A 25,831-nucleotide genomic window follows, 5' to 3' on the forward strand; every position below is an offset into this window, starting at 1 on the left:
TGAGCAGGGGGTTGGACTCGATGGCCTTGTAGGCCCCTTCCAACTTTGCTATTCTATGATTCTATGATTCTATGGTCTGATCCAGCAGGGCTCTTCTTATGTTCTTAAGTCTGGACACAAACACTGTGAAGTCCCTTTCGCCTGTGAGGAAAAATGCACATTTCTTTTGCTTAGGAAAAAAAAAAAGTGCTCTTCTAAAAGTGCTAATTTCCCCCAACTGAAAACAAACATATATATTTTTTCACGTGTGTCTTTCCTGATTAAAACTGTACATCCCCCAGGGAAAAAAGTGTGAAAATGCAAACTTGGGAGGGGGCATGTTAATGCACATTTGTGCATGCTTGGATGCATGTCCACCCATGTGCAAGTGCCCATTTTTGGAAATTCACAAATTGCAAACATTTCCCAAGAATGGTGTTCCTGCTTGCATTTGTGTTTGGGATTTCACATGGGACATGTTTGCATGATATTTTGAACAGGAACACAATTCTCAGGCATCTCTACTTCTGGGCACTGCACTTTAAGAAGGAAAGAGACAAATTGGAATGGGTTCAAAGGAGGACAATGAAGATGGTCAGTGGTAGATATGTTTAGCTAGGAAGGAGAATGCTGAGGGCTAAGATGACAGCACCCTTCAAATACTTGGAAGGTTGCCATGTAGAAGAGGGCAGAGCCATGTTCACAGCTCCCCAACGGGCAGGATTAGATTAAATAGGCATAAATTACAAGATGACGGGTTTCAGTTGAAGGTTAAGTGAAACTTCTTGATGGTAAAAACAGTTCGACAATGGCATAAGGATTGGTGGGATCTCCATCAGCAGTGGTCTTCAGAGAGAAACTGGGCAACCATCTGCAAGGCAAGATTTACCTCTAGGTTTCCTGAACAGACCAGGAGGTTGAACCATGAGGCCAGCTTAGAAAGAAAGGCAGCTAACAAGAGACACAAGAGCGGTATAAAAAATTATGTCTGGGACATAATTTGCTCATCATGGGCCTGTAAAGATGGACCTTACTCATCATGGGCCTGTAAAGATTAGGGTGACCATATGGAAAGAGGACAAGGCCACTGTACCCTGAACAGTTGCATTGAAAAGGGAATTCCAGCAGGTGTCATTTGTAGGCATGCAGCACCTGGTAAAATTCCCTCTTCATCGCAACAGTTAGAGCTGCAGGACCCCTGCCCTCTTGACCACATACAGAAGAGGGCAGGGCTTCTGCAGCTTTAACTGTTGCGAGGAAGAGGGAATTTCACCAGGCGCTGCATGCCTACAAATGACACCTGCTGAAATCCCCTTTTCTATAGAACTGTTAAAGATACAGCAGCCCTGTCCTCCTTTTCATATGGTCACCCTATGCTGCTAACCCTTTTGCAGCAAATGGTTTGTGTTTAAATCCTAACCCATGGTTATGTAGCCACCATGGTTAGGAATGGTTCACATGAAATACTAAGTCATGATTGTTTAGCTCAAAACACTTAACCACTTCTATTGTAGGCTTCTTGGGGCAGGAACATGCCATATGCTTTTGTTTTACTTTTTCCTTCACAAAGTGGCATGTATATTAATGGTGTAAAATATCAAGAACACGGAGTGTTGAACATGTCCATGGGTGAACCCACAACACATGAGAGTTGGTGTGTGTGTGTGTGTGTGTATCGTGGGGGTGGGGGTTTGATATTGTGAAGCCACCCTTTCGCTCCAGTCATTGCCAGGAAACCAAATGAGGGTCAGTGATAGGTGAAAAGGTGAAGAAGTCTTGACATAAATCAGAGCACTTTCTGCACACGTAAATGACTCTGCTGTGGCGTAACGACAAGAAAAAGCATTGAGAAGTGACACTCTGCTGTTTGGGAGACAATCCTTTTAATAAGTGGATAAGCCACAGGACACTTTCAAGAAAGGCTAGGGCATTAACCCCCTAACCTGGAGTAATCCCTACCCAAAAAGAGAGAGAAGCACGTGGAGCTAATTTCACAACACCGGGATAAGCTTGGTTAGACACAGATGGAGAATCAAAGGGGCTGGCAGGCAGTTATCAATATCAGTGGTCTGTGCAATCTGTAATCCATTTACAAGGAAGTAAGAATAGTTCAGACATCCTAAAAAAAAAAAAAAAAATCAAGAAGGAGAGGTTCTGGAGCTGACGCCTGCCTAGAAAATATGCCCCAGAAGCTTTTTCCTCTAGTCTCACATCATGGTGGAAATGGGCAGCTGTTTGTTATTGTTCATGAGGGGATTGTTCAAACACACATTGTGATTATTGTTGTTGCATATTGTTGTTGTTGTTATTGTTGTTGTTGTTTCATTTGTATCTTTGTCACACATGACCAAGGCCAGGATGATTCTTCAGATGGCAACCCTGACATTGTACCCATGGGACGCCTAAAGATCCCATGGGACGCCTTGACTCTAGTGATATCCCATATATCTCCAGCAGCAGTGGAGAAGCTACATCAGGCCCTTTAGCAATGGTGGACCCTGAGGATGGGGCCCCTGAGGGCTGTACCTCACCTGTGGAGTCAGAGGCTGAGGATCCCAACCCTAGAGTGCACCAGCAGCTTCTCAAGATTAAAGGTCCACTCAAGAGCAAGGGTCTCCTTGGAAGTAAGGAGATGCTGAAGCCAGGACTAATGGCTTGAAACTGAACCTGGATGTGGGCTGGGAGATTTGACTATCCAAGTTCTCAGCTGAGACTTGATGGTTGCTGCACCAACACCTTTATTTCAGCCCCCATTTGCAACCTAGTTTTCTTGACCGTGCTTCTTCTTTGCACAGATCTCTCGGGCTTCTGAGCTCTGGACTCCCAACAAGACCTTGTTCTTTGGATTGTGCTTGATTTAGACGGCTTAAGTGTGTTTTGACTTTGGCTCTGCCTCAGGCCCCACTTTTGGACTGCTGTTCTTCTTCACTTGTTATACTGATCTTTGACTTCTGCTGAATGGATTCGCCAGACGATTTGCTCTAGGGATGAGCTTAGCCCAGTCAAAGCAGGATAATCCTTCCCTTTCTTCAAAGAGCTCGGGTTAACCTGAATGGTAGTAGCTAGTCAAGGGAGCAGGACTGACATGAAGGTTTGGCTTGGTTGGGCACCTACCAAGAGCCCACACCCCAAAGTGCCCCATGGAGGTGCTGAAACAACTGGGCATGTTTAGCCTGGAGAAGAGAAGATTGAGGGGAGACATGATACCCTTCAAATACTTGAAAGGCTGTCACACAGAGGAGGGCCAGGATCTCTTCTCCATTCTCCCAGAGTGCAGGACATGGAATAGTGGGCTCAAGTTACAGGAAGCCACATTCTGACTGGACATCAGGAAAAACATCCTGACTGTTAGAGCAGTACGGCAGTGGAACCAGTTACCCAGGGAGGTTGTGGGCTCTCCCACACTAGAGGCATTCAGGAGGCAGCTGGACAGCCATCTGTCAGGGATGCTTTAGGGTGGATTCCTGCATCGAGCAGGGGTTTGGACTCAATGGCCTTGTAGTCCCCTTCCAACTCTACGGTTCTATGATTCTATGAGTTATTTCTTCTTGTCACCATTGCAACTGTCTTGGGCCGTTTCTACACCTGCCTTTCCCCCCAGGATCGTTCCTGTGCATCCAAATGCCACATAGGGCATCCCAGGAGCAGGCAGGGATGATCCCTCCATTTTCCTGGGATAACTCTTAGGTGTAGAAAGGGCCTTGTTCATTTGCCTCTTGCTCTGGCTCAGAAAACTGGGCCATTGCCTATTTCTCACTGGCTCTTTGCCTGTCAAGCAAGCTAGCCGTAACAATGGTGTTAAAGAGGATGAGGGGCAATAGCAGCTAGATAAGAAGGTAGACTCACTGAGGGAAGGAGTCAAGGGATGGTATTTTGCCTGTGGACCCTCTAAAAGCTGGAGCTGGAACTGCAAGGCAGCTTTATGGCTGAATAGGGATTCAAACCTAGAGCTTCTATATCTATCTATCTATCTATCTATCTATCTATCTATCTATCTATCTATCTATCACTGCATTTATATCCCACCTTTTTTCCTCCAAGGAACCCAAGGCGGCATTCATAATCCTCCTCCTCCTCTCCATTTTATCCTCACAACAACAACCCTGTGAGGTGGGTTGGGCTGAGAGTCTGTGACTGGCCCAAAGTCACCCAGTGGTTTTCCATGGCCAAGTAGGGACTAGAACCTGGAACTCCTGACTCTCAGTCCAACACCTTAGCCACTACATCACACTGGCTCTCACAAAATCTGACACTCTCTCCATTACACCTCATTTTTAATATTAGTATTAATATTAGTATTAGTATTTTATATAATCATTTTGGTGCCAGGTGAAAAACTTTTTATTCTCCCAGGCATTTTAAGGTTTGGGCTTTTTTTTTAGTTTGTTTTATATCTTATATTGTATATTATTTTTGTACTGCTTCCAGCTTCTGGGTTTTTTTACTATTATTTTTGCATTATAGTTTTCAACTTTTACATTGCATTTTTTTTTTCATTTGTGTTTTATTGTCTTGTATTTTATGGTTTTAATTGTTGTGAACCACCCAGGGAGCTTCAGTTATTGAGTGATATAAAAATGTAATAAATAAATAATAGTCACTTTATTTGCATTCTGCCACACAGGATCACATCAGCTTATCTGTATAATTTCTTTTAAAAAACAACAACAACTAACGATTAATATACTTCCCTTTGGCAAAGCTTCCAGGGCTGTATATGATGACATGGAGGAATGGACCAGTGTGACGTGAGCTAGTGATTCATCACTGATTATTACACAAAGCATTTGATGGTTGCATGGCTGAAATATGACCTGCCTTTGCTTGTGGGGTGGGGCGTTGGGTGATCTAAGGTGATACAAATGCTCTATCTAAGACATTTGATCTGTGATTGCTCCTTCCAAACTACAACTGACTTGTTAATCATCAAGTGATGGACGTGCGTGTCTCAACTCATCCTATGGCTGCATGGAATGAGACAAAGCCAGTGCAGGCCAAACGATCCCTCACATCTGGTTTGTGCAAGCTGCAAGTGCTAAAGGTGTACACACATGCTCACACCATTTCCCAAACTTAGAACATTCCATTCTACAAATCTTTGCCGGCCCTGTGAAGAGCAGAGAGTTCATCTCTCATTAGGAAAACGTGATATCCCCCCCCCCTTCATCATCTCTCAATCTTTAGGGCATGTGTCTCAATGGGATCTCAGCAAACTTCAAAGTGATGCAAACAGTGATAAGTAATATCACTACTAACTTGTATAGCGTCATGAATAACTAAGATCTTTAGATTGCAAAGAATAAAAACAGCAGTTGAAAATCTGCATTTCAACCGCAAGGCTCCAGGGGAAGAAGCTACATTTCAGCTGGAGAGGTGGGTCTGATGGTACCCACAGTCAGTGACGAAGGGAGTTTTAGTCCAATACAGCTGGAAGGTACCAGATAGAAGACAGCAGGTCTACACGTTCTGCAGTGATTAGGAGGGTATCTATGCAATGTTGCTTTGCCTACTGATTCCCGCTCCCCAAACCCTGCAGGATTGCTTTTGCAAAGCAGCAGAGATAGGGTTACATGTCAGGAATGAGTGTGGGCTACCCAGCCAGGAAAATTCACAACACCATTGTCGGATGGCGGTAACGGGCAACAAATATTGAGGGACCGAAAACTGCAAAATAATAATAATAATATGTTTTTGTTTTCTGGCAATTCTGCACAACATTGTAGCTTTGAAAGTCTGCAGCTGTGCAACTGCGCTGCTATAGTTCATTGGATTTATGTGTCCTACAGCATAACTTGTCCTTACTTTTGTTCCCCAGACCTTAATATCGCCATGGTGGCCTTTACTAGGCTTGTAGAGCCTGTTCTCTGCCCCTGCCCTGCAGTCCCATGCCTACCCTGCACTGGGATCCACCCATAACTGCACCCAATCTCTTAATCCAACCCACCACTGACATACGAATAAACAACCATGTTGACACTGGAGCAATGTAAAACTGTTGTGATGAAGAGGAAATTTCACCAGGTTCCTGATATATACAAATGACACCTGCTGAAATTTCCTTTTCAATACAACTGTTAAAGATAAAGGAGCCCGGTCCTCCTTTTCATATGGTCACTCAATATTCTGCCTTTTTTCCTCTTGCAAGAAACCCAAGGCAGATTACATAGTCTTCTACTTCTACACTTTATCCCCACAACAGTCCTGTGAGGTAGGCTAGGCTGAGAATCAGTGACTGGCCCAACGTCACCCCGTGAGTTCCATGACTGAGTTGGGACTAGAACCCAGATCTCCCGAGACCCACTTCAACATTCAAACTACTACAGCATATTGGCTTTCTAAACTTAATTTCCATGCAGTGAGTTGGGGGAGCATGTGCAGAGGGGGTTTAACCCTTCCCTTCCTGGCTGAAATCCCCCTTGCCCCCCTACATGGAGGAATTCACAAGAAAAAAAAGTAGCTCTCTAGGTGGAGGGTTGGACTCAATGGCCTTATAGGCCCCTTCCAACTCCTGTGATTCTATGTTTTGGACCTCAACTCCCAGCATTGTTCATGGTGGCAAGGGCTTCTGGGAATCGTAGCCCAAAACATCTAAAGATCTATCTTCTGCCTTATAGGTCCCTTCCAACTCTACTATTCTATGCTTCTATGCCCATGTCTGTAAATATAATTTTATCCTGCATTGCAGTTCCTTCCTTCCTTCCTTCGTTGCATTTCTATACCACCCAATAGCTGAAGCTCTCTGGACAGTTCACAATATTTATTTATTTATTGCATTTCTATACCGCCCAATAGGTCTTCTCTAAGGTCCATCCCAGTTTAAAGTTCTATTGTTCTATGATCTCACAACTCACCTGCAGCCTGAAACAAATCTTTCCAGGAACGTTTTTTCTCTCTCTCTTTCTCCTAGCACATCTGATGTTTGTGTGAACTGGACCTAAGCTGGAAAAGCATTTCCTGGTACAGGCTTCCTCTGTCAGTCACCGTTTAGACACATCACTCAAGATCCCTTCACATCAAGGCAAGACGCCATGGCAAGATGATAGATGAGGAGATGCATGCATGATTGCTAAGGGCCTATTTTTTTTAAAAAAAAACAGACACCTTTGAATTGACTGAGTAATAACAGGCACACGGGGCATGTTTTATAGGCCCTGTTTCTCAACTGAGAAATGATGGATGTTCCTGCCGAAAGATGTCACACGCCCCCTCCGAAGCAAGGCGTCCTGACACCCTCCCCCACTCCCATCAAAATTCCAGGCTCAAAGGGAACGGTTTGATTTCCCCTGTTAACACTCAGGCGAGGGAAATATTTGCTAGGTGTGAAAAACACCTGCTCATGGAGTAAACCAGCAATGAAAGAGAACAGAGTGCAGGGAAGTGGGGGCAGCTGGCCAATTTAGCTGTCACTCATTTTCTCAGGAGCATTCAGGCTCAGGAGATTGGCAGCCAGGGTGGGGGGAGACGGAAAAGTTAAATGGCACATGTGTTTATCTCACACACATCCATGCCTATAGGAAAACTCACACTTTTTTTTCCTCAGTGAAAGGTACAAACACAAGCAATTCCTTCCATGGCTTTTCTTTCTGAGAGGGGATCTTCTGGCTCGATGGAGTGCAAATATCTTTCCCAGTCTGCTCAGTGTGAGCACAGAAAAGCCCATCTTTTCTTGAGACGACTAATTGCTTCTTGCTCCATCTGACTAGCTAGTTTCTCAAACTTGAACCAGATCCAAGAGAGAATGCACTGGCTTTGGAGGACAGACCCCACTCAGTGATAGATTCACAAACCTTTACCAAGTGTTCTGAACGTCAAGAATGACAGGATATGGGCATTAGTAACTTACACTTCTCTCAAGCCAGACAATACAAATACAGTATCAAAGAATACAGTTTTAATAAGAACAAGCAAAGCTTGGTAAACATAGGAATATAAGAAATGCCATGCTGGATCAGACCAAGGGTCCGTCTAGTCCAGCGCTCCATGTCCAAGCAGGACATGGAGCAACAGCACCCTCCCACCCATGTTACCCAGCAACTGGTACCCACAGGCTTACTGCCTTGAATACTGGAGATAGCACACAACCATCAGGGCTAGTAGCCATTGATAGCCTTTGCCTCCAGGAATTGATCCAACCTCCTTTTGAAGCCGTCCAGATTGGTGGCCATCACCACATCTTGTGGTAGTGAGTTCCATAATTTAACTACGTGCTGTGTGAAGAAGTCCTTCCTTTTATTTGTCCTGGATCTCCCACCCATCAGTGTCATGGGATGACCCTGGGTTCTAGTATTTTGAGAGAGGGAGAAAAATGTCTCCTGTCCACATTCTCCATACCATGCATAATTTTCGTACACCTCCATCATGTCTCCCCTTAGTCTCCCTTTTTCCAAACTAAACAATCCCAGTTGATGTAACCTTCCCTCATAGGGGAGATGCTCCAGCCCCTTAATCATTTTAGTTGCCCTGTTCTGTAATTTTCCAGCTCTATGATATCCTTTTTTTTAGGTGTGGTGACCAGGAAATAACAAATTTTAGCTAAAATGAGGCAGATCATTAACTTTCTTAAATGCACACAAGTTATAATCACTAAAAGTACAACAAAGATAGTAGCAAGCATATTGATAATATGGTAAAACCTAGGTTGCTCTCACTCTAACAGTCAATATCAAAGGTTCGTGTTTACCAAAATGGAAGGCATGGTGGAAGAAGCCAGCCTAAGCATGTAGCATGGGTTTCTCATTCTCCCAGGATCTCTCTCAAACTTATCAAACCCTGACTTTTTATAATCCTGAGGATGCCAGTGATCTCATTCTTAGTTTTAGACCTGGTTATACAACCATTCCCCACCCCCCATGTAAACAAGGTCTACAAGCAGACCAGAGGTGAAAGGGGAGTTGAGTCAAAGAAGCAGAGAAAATGGATGCCCAAAACATACCAGAACCAAGCAAAATCCCAGGCAAAAGAAGTCATTTAGAGCACTTCCTCCCCAGTAGGGGCCAATGTCCAACTTGGGTGGGCAGGGCCAGTCCAAAATCTGAGAGTATGGCCTTTGCTAGGAAAAGGCTAGGAACCTCTCGGGCAAGCACTTGAGTCATTACTGTCTCCTAGAGGGACGCCTGCTTTCGCTGACGCTTTCTTGGCAGACTTTGTAGCGGAGTGGTTTGCCATGGCCTTCCCTCGTTGTGGCTACCTTTCCCCCAGTTAGCTGGGTACTCATTTTACCAACCTCGGAAGGATGGAAGGCTGAGTCAACCTGAACCGGCTGCCTGAGAACTAGCTTCCGCTGGGTTCAAATTCAGGCCTTGGGGAGAGTTTTGGCTGCAGTAATGCCGCTTACCACTCTGCGCCACAAGAGGCTTTGCTAGACCTACACAATATCCCAGGATGAAGTTGGGGTGATCTCGTGTTGTCAATAACATGAGATCCTGCCCTCGTTTACACGTAAGGTGAGGCAACTCAAGAAGAGAGCCGTTGCGCCCGCCATTTTTTTAACTTTTAAAGGGGACGATGTGCACGGACGCTTGTGCGGGAAGGCAATTTTTTTAAAAAAATAAATAAATTGATTTTCCCCCTCCCCCCACCCTGCTCCCAGTCGGCGCACTTCACTGTGCCCCATGCGCAGCTCCCAGCTCCGCGTGAGTAATCCCGCAGAGCCGGGAAAACCCACGAAAACAGGCCACATGCTCACGGACTTGACCTCAGCTTGAGACCGTGGGAAAAAGTGGGCTTGAAGGGGTAGGCTATATCCTGGGGCCAGGGAGAGTTGATCCCTGCCTGATCCTGGGATCCCCTGGACACACAGGGATGATCCCGGTTTATTTATTTATTTATTTATTTATTACATTTCTATACCGCCCAATAGCCGGAGCTCTCTGGGCAGTTCACAAAGTGCCCCGGTTATCACCCTGGGGATATAGCCTGGTCTAGCAAAGACCTATATCACTGGGAGGAAGTTGTTCTAAATTGCAATGATGCAATGAGCTTGCCCCAGGGAGCACCCCACCCAATTGTAGTCCCCCACCTCTGAGATAAAGCATGAATTATTCTCCCAACATTTTAACAATCTATAAATTTTAAATAACATGGTTTTAAATTTGTAATTTTGCATTGCCGCTGTTTTTATCTGGTTGAGCTTTTATATTGTATTTTATATGATGGTTTTATATTGTTGTTTTATACTTTGAATGGTTTTAATTTTTGTGAACCGCCCAGAGAGCTCCGGCTATTGGGCGGTATAGAAATGTAATAAATAAATAAATAAATAAATAAATTCTTAGAAAAGTGAGAATGGAAAGAGCTAATTATATCTGTATCTATCTATCTATCTATCTATCTATCTCTATCTATCTTTCAGTCCACTGGTCTGTGGAATCCAAGTGACTTGGACAAAGCCCGTCCTCTGCCATGTCCACAGGTTGGATGGATTCATAGGCATCCAAACTCATTGAGGTTTTTTTCTGACCTCATTCATGTATATTGGTGGAAGAGAGATTGGGAATTTGATTTTGTCATCAAAAGAGGCATAGTGTGTGTGTGTGTACCCAAACCTTCTCCTCTCACTTTCTCATCGCCATGGCCGGAACTCTGTTCCTCCCCCTCCCCTCTCTCTCTCACACACACATAAGCTACCTGTAGCCAGAGCTACACCAAGAGCTACACCAAGCATGCTACACCAGAGCTACACCAAGCAGGATATAGCACTAGGAAAGCAGTATGAAAGCAGGATATAAGAGGCAGGAGCCACACTATTGCTTTATAGTGGGATTGAAGTGCATTGACAACTGTTGGGGCCCATTGACACATACCATATATACTGCTTTCATAGTGCTATATCTTGCTTGGTGTAGATCTGGCCCCAGATATCAGCAGTGAGGCCATTACACCAGTTATAAAATCTCTTCACTGGCTGCCGATTAGTTTCTGGGCAAAGTATAAAGTGTTGGTTATCACCTTTAAAGCCCTACATGGTTTGGGTCCAGGCTATGTGCAGGATTGCTGTCTCCTATATAATCCGCCCCACACACTCAGGTCCTCTGGGAAGAACTTCCTTCAGCCAGCCAAAACTAGGCTGACAGGTATTACCCAGAGGACCTTCTCTTCTGCTGCTCCCAGACTGTGGAACGGCACAGTCATAAGATTCGTCAACTTAACAGTCTTTTAACATTTAAAAAAGCTATAAAGACTGATTTCTTCCAGCAGGCCTACCCAGTGGAATTTTAGGATGCTTTTAGGGTGCTTTTAGTAGGTTTTTAGGAAGTTTTAACAATGTATACTGTGTTTTGATTAATATTTTATCTATTTTATAGTTGTTGTTGTTGTTCCCCACCTCGATCAGGATGGAGAGGCGGGTTAGAAATTATTATTATTATTATTATTATTATTATTATTATTATTATTATTAGAGTTTGGGGTAATAACATATTGAAAGCTATGGCAATTAAGGAGGCAAAGATCAACTCCTTTCACCCCTATTCCCCATTGGATATTAACGCTAGGGCTGCGCACGGACCCCCCCCCCCCCGAAACATTTCGTGGCCCGATCTGCAACTTTCGGATCAGTCTGATCTGCTTTGGGCTGATCCGACCCTCCCCCGCTCCACTTCATGGAGCGAGATCCAGCACCATGTACATTGATGGTGCTATATAAATAAAATAATAATAATAATAATAATAATAATAATAATAATAATAATAATAATAATAATAATCTGGAGGGGCGGATCGACATTTTGCCCTCCTTCCCTGCTTACTTGCCTCTGCGGCAGGCAGCAGAGGCAGGTAAGTGGGGAAGGGTGGCAAATAGGGGGCCAAATAAGCCCCCCTTCCCCCTGCCCCCTTTCCTGGCTCTGCCACCATCACCGCATGAACTGCGGTGGCACCGGCACCAGGTAAGTCCCCTCCCCCCCACTTACCTGCCTCGGTCGCAGTCCAGGGAAGGTGACAAAGGCAGGTAAGCCCCCCTGTCCCCTGTCCCCTTACCTGGCGCCTCTGCCAGGTGAGTCCCCCTCCCCCCTTACCTGTGTTTGGAGCTGCAGGTGGAGGCGAATGACTTCACCTCTCCGCAGCTCCCCTGACACAATCCGGATCTGCCTTTGGCAGAGGCGGATTGGGTTGGTCTGCTCCAGATTCACTATCTGAATCAGAGCAGAGCACAGCCCTAGTTTACACTATACCTGAATGAAGCAGACATATAATTAAAGGAACGTGGATGCTACCATCATACCTAATTTGACCCTGTGATAAATGCTTGCGTATGTTTGCATATGTTCAGTCTTAACTCTGCCCCAGTTCCCATGCAGTTACAACACCTGGCCAGTAGGAGATCCTAGGCCACCTGGCTTTAGGGATGGAAGAAGGCAAAAGTCCTCCTGGTGGGAACTAGGGATATACAGATTTTGTAGGAAGGTACAAGGATTTTGTTTCACTTGCATAATGCACATCAGCACTAATGCACATCAGTGCACATGTGAATTTGTAGAACCCCTCCCCCACAAAGCAGAAAGAAAGAAAGAAACCAGTACACAAGTCCATGGAATTCACATGCCTTAGAAAAAGATGGTGTTTGTGACTCAGAACTAGATGGAATCTTCAGATTTCTCTGATATCCATGAAATCATAAGACGAACATAAGATCCATGCTGGATCAAACCAAGGGTCCATCTAGTCCAGCACTCTGTTCACACAGTGGCCAACCAGCTGCCCACAGCAGGAAACCCACAAGCAGGACATGAATGCAGCAACACCCTCCCACCCATATTGCTCAACAACTGGCCTACATAGGCATACTGCCTCTGAGAGTGTAGGTAGTATAGATCCATCAGGCTGAAGAGCCATTGATTGCCTTCTCCTCCATAAATTAGTCCAATCCCCCTTTAAAGCCATCCAAATTGCTCGCCACATCTATGTCTTGTGGTAGTGAATTCCACAGTCTAACTAGGCACTAGGTGAAGAAGCACTTCCTTTCTGAATCTCCCACCAATCGCCTTCATGGGATGACCCCATTGGGTTCCAGTATTTTGAGAGAGGAAGAAAAATGACTCCCTACCAACATTCTCCACCCCATGCATCCTTTTGTACACCTAGTAGTAACCCTCAAAAAACTGTTTTTTGTTTTGTTTTGGTTTTTGGATTACTCATTTTGGAGCTGCAGCACTGAGATTCACTAGCAAATTCGGCACTTGTAGATTTGAGTAAGGACTGGGAATACATTTTAATCAATATCTCTACCATAAGTGAAACAATTATTTCTTCTTCTTCTTCTTCTTCTTCTTCTTCTTCTTCTTCTTCTTCCTCCTCCTCCTCCTCCTCCTCTATTTCTAGCAGTTGGGGTTATGATTCTTATTTATCTTATTTAGCACATAGGGGGTAATATACCTTGTAGTCATCATCTTGAGATATATATTTTTCTCTTATGCCTATTTTCAAAGAGAAACAATGCTCGCTTTTTGAAAGACTAAAATAATAATAATAATAATAATAATAATAATAATAATAATAATAATATCTCCAACAGCTTGAATCTATTTCCACATATATTATTTTACTTGCTCAAACATATATTTGCACTCTAATAGAACTTTGTAAATCTCAGACTAAATGAAATAGTGCTCAGTTTCTAAAGGATCGGTAGATTTCTAATCCAATTTCACATACAGAATATGTCTGAGAGTTATCAGTCCAGACAATCTCTTAACCAGTTTATATAAACAAAACTACCCTTTTATCCTTTCATCAACTTGAATTAGTACTGATGCGTTCTATGGTCTTTTACTTTTTCACATATATTTCATCACTACGCCTTGTCACTTTTTTGATCAGGTTGTCCTTCAGATTTATTAGCAAGAGTTGAAGCAGAGAATAATAATTTTGGGAATCAATTGCACTGTCACAGTTGATGTTCTCAAAAAGAAGACTTAATGTAATTTGTTATATTGTCCTACAGATAATCACCCCTCTTTAAATAATGCTTCATCGTTGCCCTTGAATAAACCATTCACAGTCTTATTCACTATTATTCCTAGCTAATTGATGTGTCTTTCTGAAATGTAGGCAATATCATTGTCTATCTTTGGCCACAGCTAGACCGGGCGAAATACCAGGGTGATCCCTGGGATCATCCCTGTGCATCTACATGATGCACAGGGGATCCTGGGATCAGGGAGGGATGATCCCTTCCTTGCCCTGGGATCTCGCCTTCCCCTTTAGTCCTGGTTTTTCTGCGGTCTCGACCATGGAACATGTGGCTGAGTGCCATGGTTTATCCCGGCTCCTTGAAATTCCTCGCGAGGAACCGGGACACGTGCACAGGGTGTAGCACTCCTCAGGAGCACTGCACCCATCAGGGGTGGGGTGAGGTGAAAGTAAATCTTTTTTAAAAAATACCGTACCTTTTATGCACGAGCGTTCGTGCGCTGCTTCTTTAAGAAAATTAAAAATGGCGGGCGCGACGCCTCTCCATCTGAGGTCATTGCATGCCGCATGTAAACAGAGGGGGGATCTCTCAATAAAACCATCACAAGATCTTCACCCCTCCACCGCAGACTAACAGGTAGGTCTAGATAAGGCCTGTGTGTTGTTGCTGTTTTTTTAAAAAACCAAAAACCAAAACATTTTTATCTGTATTTTTCTACATTTTTCAGTTCTTTCATTATTTGGTAACCAGCTATTTGACCAAACCTTTTTATAATTTTATGCAATTTTTGCAATGATTCTTTTGAAGAAGGGGTAGTTAACAGAATATCTTCCGGAGGCAGGTTGATATATATATATATATATATATATATATATATATATATATATATATAATCCCCATTATCTTAGAATGCAGTCCTACATGACTCATGTTCATTATATGATGGGATACAATCTCAGAGCCTTCCACCCATCCAAAGCTATGCCAGCAGGAATGGAGGCTGGGAAACTTGTGGATCTAACAAACCCATGTCTTCTCTCCTCCCTGTCCATTATCCCACCCCCAACATCCCAAACCCCTCCTACTCCTGATGGTGCAACTCTAGGGAGCTGTGCAGAGGAGCTGAAAATTCCAGTGGTGTCTTGGAGCCATGGTTCACAGCAGGGCCATTATGCCTGGTGAGGCAGTCCACCTACTCCGGTATTGTCCACTTTGCCAGTGGTGTCTCCCAAGCATCTCAGATAGAAAGAAGGTATGCCCATCACTTTCTACCTGGTCATTTTTCCTGGAGATGCCAGGAATTGAACCAGGGTCAGCCCTGGTATGGGATAGGATGAGGCAGTCACCTCAGGCAGCAAATGCTAGGAGGCAGCAGAAAGGTATTCAAGGAGAGAACTGTGTGCCACACAGACTACTCTGTGCCCCCTATGTTAGCTTCTGACTTCAAGTTCAGTGGACAATGTTGTCCCATTATTAGTGCTGAAGACAGATTAATCATCTGCCACTCCAGTCAACTATTGTACATGGAATGTCCTTTTCCCCAGGCAGCAAAATATATTGGGACGTCCCTGCTTTACAGGGACACAAAACCTGATACTTCTGTTATTAGCAAGGGATGCTGATATAATCTGCCATGGGTGCCCTTAGAATTCCCTGTTCTCAACTGGGATTGTTTAGCTTGGAAAAAAAGAGGATAAGGGGAGACAATATAGAGGTGTACAAAATTATCCAGCAGGGCTCTTCTTATGTTCCCCAAGCTTTGCTACAATCCTTGCAGTAGCTGGGGGTAATGCATTTTCCCAGCAACAATATATTGCTCCCTGGTGTAAAGTTATGCATATCTGGGGGCGGCTTAGTCTTGAATGGGCCATTGACCCATTTGCTTTACAAAAGAGTAGCTCCTGCTGGACATGAAAATTGCTAGACTGCTTTGTTCACATGGATCAACGCAGCAGCCTGATTATTTTTGGACTCTTCTTGGCTATAGGGACAGTCATGTTGAGCTCCCTGCATTTCCAAATTTGCCACTACACCACTGGGAGGCTGTACAATTGGGTCTCCTCTTCTGTTGTTGTAGCTCTGTCTCTGAAAGGAGAGACCTGGATCCTGCCAAGGGGGCATAGGATTGCTCCCTTAGGATGGAATCCTATGCATGTTCAAACAGAAAACAGTTAACATGGCTGGCTGGGGCACCCTAGGAGTTGTAAAGTTGTTGTTGTTTTCTGCCTAAACATGTAGAAGATTCTGCCCTTATTTAGGGTGACCATATGAAAAGGAGGACAGGGCTCCTGTATCTTTAACAGTTGCATAGAAAAGGGAATCTGAGGTGACCTCAGGTGACCTCAGTGGCACGGAGTGCCTTCTACAAACTCCGGTTGGTGGCCCAGCTACGCCCCTATCTAGACAGGGATAACCTGGCTTCAGTTGTCCATGCTCTGGTAACCTCCAAGTTAGATTACTGCAATGCGCTCTACGTAGGGCTGCCTTTGAAGATGGTTCGGAAGCTGCAGCTCGTGCAAAATGCAGCAGCCGGATTGATTTCGGGAACCAGAAGGTTTGACCATATAACACCTGCTCTGGTCCGCTTGCACTGGCTGCCTGTATGTTTCCGAGCCCAATTCAAGGTGCTGGTTTTGACCTATAAAGCCTTACACGGCTTGGGACCACAATACCTGACGAAACGCCTCTCCCGACGTGAATATACCCGGTCACTACATTCAACATCTAAGGTCCTCCTCCAGGTGCCTACTCCGAGAGAGGCTCGGAGTGTGTCAACGAGGGATAGGGCCTTTTCGGTGGTGGCCCCCAGACTGTGGAATGATCTCCCTGATGAGGCTCGCCTGGCACCAACGCTGCTATCTTTCCGGCACCAGGTTAAGACTTTCCTCTTTGCCCAGGCATATGGCGGCACATCCTAATTACCCACATGTTTAGTTTTTAATCGGTTTTTAATGCTTTATGTGTGTATGTTCTGTGTTTTAGAGTTTTAAATTTTGTATACTTGTTTTTACCACAATTTTAGAATTTCTGTAAACCGCCCAGAGAGCCCTGGCTATGGGAGCGGTATATAAGTGTAATAAATAAATAAATAAATAAATAAATAAATATCTCAGCAGGTGCTATTTGTATGTATGGAGAACCTGGTGAAATTCCCTCTTCATCACAACAGTTAAAGCTGCAGGTGCTCTGCCTTCTTTTAAATCTGGTCATTCTAGTATAGCTCCTGCAGCTTTAACTTTTGTGAGGAAGAGGGGATTTCACCAGGTTCTCCATATATACAGATGACACCTGCTTCAATTTCCTTTTCTATGCAACTGTTAAAGGTACAGGAGCCCTGACCTCCTTTTCATAGGGTCACCCTAGCAGCCTAACCATCTCTTAGTGTTAGGCTGCTGAACAGGCCCATATATGCAATAAATAAACAAACAATTATCGTTCCCAATTAGGAAATAGCCTGCTTATACAACTAAGGTATTCTTATTCAGACTGAAGCTTATCAAGCATTGCATAAAAACCTTGGCAGCAACCACTGGAGTCCTGCGTAATCTAGTACCGAAGGTGTAATGTTGGCTTGTTCACAGAATCGAGTCTTGGCTGTCGTCACACTTAGGTTGCTTTGCGTATCCCAAAATGGACTGAGCAATTACTCACATAGGCCTAGCAGAGGGTTAGCTAGACAGAAGATAGTTAAAGCAGTAGATAATAAACAATAACACAGATGGAGCAAGCACTTCCTGCTCACAGCTAGGATGGCAGCGTGCCAATATCTAAATTTATTCAATTTGGGAGATAAATAAATAAATGTCCTATTTACCAACATGAATAGTACATGAGTATTCTTGTACTGATGACGTGGAGCCTAATCCATCCCGGACCCACATTAAACATGACATGAACCTCCCTGTACAATACGTTCAATATCTAAGGTCCTCCTCTCACTGGTGGGCAAATGAGAAGGGCCTCTCTTTCTGATCTTAACGTGTGTGGGCAGGCTGATATGGTGAAGGTGGTCCTTCAAGTAACTATGTCCCAAACCATTTAGAGCTTTAAAGGTCAAAAACAGCACTTTGAATTGGGCTCGGAAACACACTGGTCACCAGTGCAGCTGGTGTAGTCTAGTCATTATATGATCAAATCGACTTGCCCCTACCAGTACTCACATGGTGGCGTTCTAAACCACTTGAAGTTTCTGAACCATCTTCAAAGGCAGCCCCATGTTCAACACATTATAGCAGTCTAGCCTGGATGTTCCTGATGCATGGATAACTGAGGTAAGGTCCATTCACTGGGTTTTTTCTAGTGAACTGGATCCTTGGGAAATAGAAGTCTCATAACACCTTTCTGTGGCTAAGTCATCTTCTGGAAACATTAACTCTGGAGTCTCCTAGGAGGACAATAGGTTGGGATCCCCTGAGGTTGATGGTCCAGTGTCCTGGTCCAGAATATATTCTTTTGATATAGTCCTCTGATGGTTCAGAGACTTGGTCTATGATATATTCCTCCTTGTTGGAGGAAAGTATGAGACAAGTTGTCTCTTTGCCCTGCTTGGGCTTCCCAGAAGCATCTGACTGGCCATTATGAGACATACAATGCTGTATCAGATGGTCTGATTCATCAAGGCTCCTATGTTCATGCTACAAAAAGCACCACTCAGGGCTGGAATCAAGGGTGGCATGGTTGGGCACCTGCTTAGAGCCCACACTCTAGTACGGGCCTACTCACACAGAAGCCGCTGGAGCTGCTCTTCCTCTTCATCCTTGCACAGACATATTCAACATGACATGTTATTGCTGTTGTTGCTGTGGTGGTAGTGGTGGTAGTGATATTTTACACCATTAAAGTGCATGGGACTTCGTAAAGCAACAAAAAGGTGCATTCTTGCCCCAAGGAGCTTAGCTGCCAATTAGTTTCTGGGTGAAGTATAAAGTGTTGGTTATCACCTTTAAAGCTCTACATGGTTTGGGTCCAGGCTACCTGCAGGATCACCTTCTCCTGTACAATCCGCCCCGCACACTCAGGTCCTCCGGGAAGAATTTACTCCAGCCAACAAAAACAAGGCTGACAACTATTACCCAGAGGGCCTTTTCTTCTGCTGCTCCCAGTTTGTGGAATGGCTTGCCAGGAGAGATTCGTCAACTTAACAGTCTTCCAGAATTTAAGAAAGCCATAAAGATTGATCTCTTCCGGCAGGCCTACCCAGTTGAATTTTAAGATGCCTTTTTTAATGGTGTGCTGCTTTTAATGATGCACTGGTTTTAAATGTTTGAATTACGTAAGTATTGTATGGTGTTTTTACTTGTGTTGTACCCCACTTCGATCCAGAGGGAGAGGCAAGTAACAAATAAAATTATTATTATTATTATTATTATTATTATTATTATTATTATTATTATTATTATTTGAAAGAAGGGAGGACAGAAAATAGATCCAGTTCTGGTGTTTAAGATCAGGTACGGTAAGGAACCAGCAGGGCCCCCCTATTAAGAGCCACCCTGGAGTTGTTCCTAGCCTTCACTATTGCAACCTTCTTGCTCACCTGCCTCTTGCTCTGGTCCACACAGTGGAGATGGTGAGAAGGAGGACAAGGCATTTCCCCTGCCTATTTGGGCCACAGCTAGACCTAAGGTTTCTCCTGGGATCATCCAGGGTTCACCCCTGCCTGAGCACTGGATCCCCTGTGTGTCACCTAGATGGTTTGACCCCTGGACGATCCAGGGATAAACCTAAGGTCTAGCTGTGGCCTTGCTCACTGGATTCCTACCTATAAAGCAAGTGTGTGGCAGCAATAATGAAAAAGAGGGTGAGGAACAACAGCAGTGAATAGGGAATCTCACTGAGGGAGGGAGCCATTGAGGATGCCTTGCCCAAGGGCCCTCAAAACCTGGAGCTGACATGTGCTACACCTATTTAATTTCAGCCTGTCATCTTAGGTGTGAAAAAACACAGGTAATATCAAGATAAGAGAAGGGTGGGGGAAAGGTGGCAACTCTGTTGCATGTAAATGAGATGACACTTGCTGCTCGGAACTTTACAACTCATACAAGTGATTATTATCTCACCTCTTGCAGCTAATCAACAGTTTGCTTCTAAAATTAAAAGGGCAGTGAGCCAAGCCCGTGGAGAAATCCCAGGGCACTTGCAATGCCTAGTAAACTTTTCATGCTTTTGAGCCCTGTACAATGTTAGAAAATCTCAGAAATGCGGACAATGGGTGTGATTCCTCAAAAGTGAAAGAAACATCTACTCCACATATTACTGAAAACCATTCTAAATTAAAGAGTAAACACAAAGAGAGCCCTGTAACTGACCTACAGTCGATCAGCTACAATTATTTTGTTATTCCATCAGGTTACAAAATCTCTCTTTCTCTCTCTCTCTCTCTCTCTGTATGTGTGTTTCCCTTTCCTGAAGTACACTTGGGTGTGTCCAGGGATTAAAGGTGCATTCATTCCCTCCCACATGGTATTATCACCCTGTTACATGCTTGCTTTGCCTATGTTCTTCTTTTTTATTTTAGTAATTACTGGTGTGTTCACCTCTGCATCTTAATACAAACTAGTTCAGCTGGTAAATTCCCGGGATGAAGCCACTATCCTGGTGGTTATAGCACAGAGGCTATTGCTATCTGCTCATCGTTATACCATGGGTGATCAAATTCGATAACAAAGTAATGGCTCCTCAAAGACGCAACACTTGAGGAAAGCAGAAGAATTCCCCCCCCCCTCTCTCTCCCTCTCCTCACCTGGATTCCTAAAAACTTGAATCTTGCTACTTCGACACCTTGGCCTATGCTGTTCCAGAAATCACTGCTGCCCACAGGTGCAATCAGTTGAGAAGCAGCTCTTGCTGAGGCTGTTAATGTGTTGAGAATTCAGGAGGGTTAATTCATGGAACCATTAGGGTGACCATAAGAAAAGGAGGGCAGGGCCCTTGTATGTTTAACAGTTGCATAGAAAAGGGAATTTCAGCAGGCGTCATTTGTTTGCATGCAGCACCTGGTAAAATGCCCGCTTGATCACAACAGTTAAAGCTGGAGGAGCTATATTAGAGTGACCAGATACAAAAGAGTGCAGGGCTCCTGCAGCTTTGTGATGAAGAGGGCATTTCACCAAATGCTACAAGCATGCAAATTACACCCTTTTCCCTTTTCTATACCACTGTTAAGGACACAGGAGCCAAGTCCTCTTTTCCATATGGTCACCCTATGCATCGCCCATTCTTTGTTGCCCTTCAGGAAAACCATAAAGACTTTCTTGCTCTACTCCACATTGGAATAATATTCTGGGGCTATATTTTAATGACTTTGCATCTGTTGCTGCTGCTAATTTTTTATTTTTCCCCTCTGCTGTAGGTGTTTTATTGTTTTAATCATTTAGGATTTTAGTATATTATTTGTCACTGATCATGTTATGAGCCACCTTAAAATGGTAGGTAGCCTGAAAGGGAGATTAGTATGCCTGCCCCCCACCCCCAATTCACGATGGAGTGGGCAGGCCCAGCCAACATATTGAGTCACCATAGTGCATAGTTTTGCATACGATTCAGATTGAAGGCAGGGGAGATTCATAGCCCCAGAAACAGCTGCCCCCTCCCCATTGCTGTACAGCAGCTCACCCCCTCAAGGGGAAAAATGAGAAGAACTCTTCCTCAGGGGGTTATAGGAGTGCATAATGGCACAGGCCCTACCAAGTGGTGCCAACAGGCAGGGCAGAGTCAATAAGTCCAACTCTGATCACTTGTAAATTAGCTTGCTGCCTTCACTATATCCCTGTAAGGGCTTTTCCCACGTATGCAGGAGCCAGGTCTGTTGACTAGTGCCATCCTAAATGTGTCATTACTTAAGGTAAGAACATCAGAAGAGCCCTGTTGGATCAGACCAAGGGTCCATCTAGTCCAGCACTCTGTGCACACAGTGGCCCACCAGCTGTCAGCCAGGGAACAACAAAGCAGAACATGGTGCAACAGCACCCTCCCACCCATGTTCCCCAGCACCTGGTCCACACAGGCTTACTGCCTTGGATACTGGAGGTAGCACGTAACCATCAGGGCTAGTAGCCCTTCATGGCCTTCTCCTCCAGGAATTGATCCAATCCATTTTTAAAGCCATCCAAATTGCTGGCCGTCACTACATCTTGTGGTAGTGAATTCCATAATTTAACTGTGTGAAGAAGTCCTTCCTTTAAATCGTCCTGAATCTCCCACCAATCAGCCCCATGGGATGACCCCATTGGGTTCTAGTATTTTGAGAGAGGCAGAAGAATGTCTCCCTATCCACCTTCTCCACGCCATGCATAATTTTGTACACCTCTATTATGTCTCCGCTCAGCCTCCTTTTTTCCAAGTTAAACAATCCCAGCTGTTGTAACCTTCCTTCATAGGGGAGATGCCCCAGCCCCTTATTTATTTATTTATTTATTGCATTTTTATACCGCCCAATAGCAGAAGCTCTCTGGGCGGTTCACAAAAATTGTTTTAGTTGCCCTTTTCTGCCACAGGACTTGTTGTTTTCCACAGATACATGTTTATGTACAGGTCTGCAAACTTAGCCGCTAGTGCACTGAATTCTAAAGGTCTATTCTGGTGTTGTGGCCGGCGGCTGGCACTTTACACTGAACTCTCTCATCATCTGATCTCTGGCATTTGCAGACTCTCAAGAGCCCTCTTGGGTGTCAAAGTCTGGAGAGAGTCATGCGAGCTTTTCCATCCTGGAGTTGAGTGGCCCATGGCTCCGAGAGTCTTCGGAGGAGCCACGGGCAACAAGATAGGCCGGTTTCAGCAAGCTTCAGGGGGGTGGCAACAGGCCCTTAGGGAGATAGGAATGCATTCATCTTTCCACCGACCACCACCCACCCACCCGCCCCCAATGAGGAAGGCAACTTCACTAGGCTGGATTCCTGGGGCATCTGGATAACATCTGTCAGCAACGTTGGAGAGGGGAGGCAGGGGGATTTTTCTTTTCCCCCCCCCTCTCTGAATGCCCAGAGCTAGCCGGAGGGTGGTGGTGGTAAGCGGCAGCAAGGAAAACAGTTTCCCCACCCCAGGTGTGGTTCTCTGGTGAGAGGTGTAAGAGCTCAATTGATGGCACGGCTCTGATGGTTTCAAAGAAGGGTCTATCAGAGGGGAACGGGGGTGGGGGGAGGCACTTCTGATACTGTGTCTATCAGTTTGGGTAATCTCCCTTTGCTCCTGAGTTGTTCTTCAAGCTAACCTGCTGCTTTAGCCTAGACTGCCTGTCTCCAGTTGGTCATTTCTGTAGGCTATAAGGGTTGTCGATTTCAGCTCTAAGGGACAGGTGTAAATCTCTCTTGACATTTTACCCTCCCAGCACCTCCTCACCTGAAGGGCACTCATTTATTACTCAGAGAGCAAATAAACCCAGCAAGCACTTTGTCTTCTTTCTTTTTTTTAGAAGAAAACTCCCCGCCGATGGGATTTTATGGCGTACCTTAAAGTCAATCCCTGTCAGCTGTTTGTTAAAGCAAAGCAAATACATGCAATTCCAGATCTCTTGTGTCTTCTGCAGAAGCAGATGTATGTGTGTGTGTGTGTGTGTGTGTATGTGTGTATATATATATATATATATATATATATATAGAGAGAGAGAGAGAGAGAGAGAGAGAGAGAGAGAGAGAGAGAGAGAGAGAGAGAGAAGCATAATATATAAATAAATAAATCTCCACCTAGGCTTTTCTATTCTTGCTTTCTTTTTCTCCTCTCCCCTCCTTACATTCTTAAAATGGGGAAAAAATGGGAATATAGGATGGAGGGGGATACCTCAATGTTAAACATTAAAGACACAATCCTATGTGTGTTTCGACAGAAAAAGGTCCTACAACTCCCAGCATACCTCTAGCTGAACATGCTGGCTGGAGCATGCTGGGAATTATAGGACTTTTTTTTCTATCTAAACATGCATAGGATTGTATCCTAAGTGGTTTGCTTAGAACAGGGGTGGCCAGAAAGTAGTTCTGTCTGGATCTCCTAGTAGATCCAGTAGTGCAGCTTGATCATTTTAGGCCCTGGATTTAATGGGCTTATGGTGGTGGGCTTTAGATGACCTTGCACGTTATTTCAGTTGTGAAACACACTGCTAACATTTCCCTCTGCCCAACTGCAACTCTTGTTCAACGCTTTACAACTGATTCAAGATTCCTGATACGGAGATTATGGAGATGATGATGGAGGAGGAGGAGGAGGAGGAGGAGGAGGAGGAGGAGGAGGAGAAGAAGAAGAAGAAGAAGAAGAAGAAGAAGAAGAAGAAGAAGAAGAAGAAGAAGAAGAAGAAATTATTTCAGCACCTTGGGTAGCTCCTTCAGAATTCTGACTGGTTCTGACTGAAACCAGGAACAGATTCAATGCCCCACTGACATCCTCATGACCAGCCTCCCTGGAGTCCATTTCCTGGAGTCTATCACAGGTTCCACTGGAGGTCCAAGCATCAATCCCTGTGGTCTCCAGGTAAGGCAGAGAATGACCATCTCTGAATCTCTGAAGAGCCACTGCCACGCACTGTCGACAACGCTAGGCTGGATAGACCAATGGTCTGACATTCCAGTCACTAGAAGCCAGCCATGCCCTCTTTGCAGAAATTCCCTTCCCTCCAACAGCCATCCCCACCTCCCAGATACCCTGTTCCATTGCTCCTGCCACCTGGTTTTCCTTGCCCACCCCTCCAGTCAGCCAGCATCCCATGCACACTGAATATGGTTAATCCTCAATGAGTTAAGATTTTTGTGTGTGTGAGGGAAGGAGGAAGGTGTTTTTGTGTATGTAAACCTTTGAATTCCCCTAAGCATGCTGATCCCTTTTTCTTGTGTGTGAATCATGCTGTTTTGGGGACTACATTCTATGGGTTGGCACTCTGCAAATTAAGTTCACAATTATATATAGTATTATAGGAAATTCCATTGCAAATAAGAGAGCCACTGTGGTGTGGTGGCTAGAATGTTGGACTGGGAGTCGGGAGATCCAGGTTCTAGTCCCCACTTGGCCATGGAAGCTCACTGGGTGACTTTGGGCCAGCCACAGACTCTCTGCCTAACCTACCTCTCAGGGTTGTTGTTGTGAGGATAAAATGGAGAGGAGGAGGAGGAGGCGAAGAAGGATTATGCATACTGCGTTGGGTTCCTTGGAGGGGAAAAGGTGGGATATAAAGGCAATAAATGAAATAAATAAATACATAAATAAGTAAACAAATAAATAAATAAATGGTAGGATAAGGGACTTCAAATATCTCTTCCCGGAAAGGTGCATCTACCAGGAGTCCATTCTTCCCTGGCCAGGTGAATTAACAGGAAAGTAAACCCTCCCTCTAAATTGACTTTAATCTTTCTTGCCCTGGTAACAAGGCTGACCTGAGCAAATCCTCCCTTTCTTGCTCACCCCTCCTACAGCTTCAAACCAGGACAGCACAACCTATCTATGGCCAGAACAAACTCTTAATTAATTTCAACGTGCCCCATAATTTGCCAGCACGGGATGTTTGATTCTGTTTAAGAAACCATTTTCCTCCCTTGGTGGCTGGAGGGGTGGTGGTGAGAGAAAAGCACTCGGGGAGCAGAGCTTGATGCTACGAAATTGTGATTTAATTGATGCATTAATGTTGAACCAGATAATTGGATAGGCATGCTAAGTGGCACATCAGCAAAAAAAGGTGGGTCGATATTAAACTGAACTTTAAAGAATCGTGAGCTTTAATTTCTTCATCCATCTGTGGACAGACTCAATTTCCTTCCTTCCACGTGTATTTTATCCTCCTTTACTCTTCCCTTTTCTCCATCCTTCATCTTAGGCTGCAACACCATACACACTTACCTGGGAGCAAGCCCTCATTGAACTCAGTGGGGCTTATTTCTGAGTAGACATGTATTGTATCACACTGTTTGTTTGCTTTCTTCCTTTTATTTTTCTTTCATACATTCACTTTTATTCTATCCCCTTCAT

The sequence above is a fragment of the Elgaria multicarinata genome, chromosome 18 (assembly GCF_023053635.1).
Source record: "Elgaria multicarinata webbii isolate HBS135686 ecotype San Diego chromosome 18, rElgMul1.1.pri, whole genome shotgun sequence".
Taxonomy (NCBI): domain Eukaryota; kingdom Metazoa; phylum Chordata; class Lepidosauria; order Squamata; family Anguidae; genus Elgaria; species Elgaria multicarinata.